We start from the raw sequence: 800 nt of genomic DNA, 5'->3' as shown, positions 1-800 counted from the left end.
TTAACTAATGACCTAAATAACTATGTGTGTCTGAGCCAATAGCTCAAACTTACCTAGGTAGAAACACGCACTATGTGTGTCATTAACAAACAGGAATCACACTGTAGGCTGATAGATGAAGTAACCCCCAGCAACCACCTGGCTCAGGCTCGGGCGGCCTGAGCAAATAGTTTTAAATTTGTCATTCAAGAGTTGTCAATTTTTTATTTTTTTCCCCCCATTAACGTTCATCAACGTTACTGCAGTGGAAATACTTACCTTTAACATTAATAAGCTAACAAAATATTTGTCGAAAGAATAAATCACTGTACACCCTGTAGTTGTGGTGTCATATGCTCTAACATGGTTTCTACGCAAGACACGAGCGGCACAATATGACCAAATCAATAGACCCGTAACGATAGGTAAAGCGGTCTGTAATGTATGCAGTGCGATACGGCCAACGCAACAAAACTTCTGCTACTGCTGGTATTAATAATATTCACTAACATTTCAATACAGAGTTGAAGTACATGCTGTTGCTGTTAATGATATTCACAATGCTGTAGTAGGAGTTGTAATATTTAATCAAGCTTTCTGCTGCCGCTGCTATATTAGCCATAATAATGACTTGCTATGCATGCTGCTGCTAATATTATTTCTAACCTTGCATCTGAATTTTCTATGCATGCTATAAAATTAGCTAACATTGCGATCTGAATAACTATGCATACTGCTGCACAAATGTACTTAGAACTGCTACTGCCCATTTATTAAATAACCAAACAACCAAATAATGCCTATTTCACTTTGAAGAGTTC

This window comes from Sinocyclocheilus rhinocerous, unplaced genomic scaffold (assembly GCF_001515625.1).
Source record: "Sinocyclocheilus rhinocerous isolate Xijiao unplaced genomic scaffold, SAMN03320098_v1.1 scaffold804, whole genome shotgun sequence".
NCBI lineage: Eukaryota > Metazoa > Chordata > Actinopteri > Cypriniformes > Cyprinidae > Sinocyclocheilus > Sinocyclocheilus rhinocerous.
Note: the sequence above shows the minus strand (reverse complement) of the source record.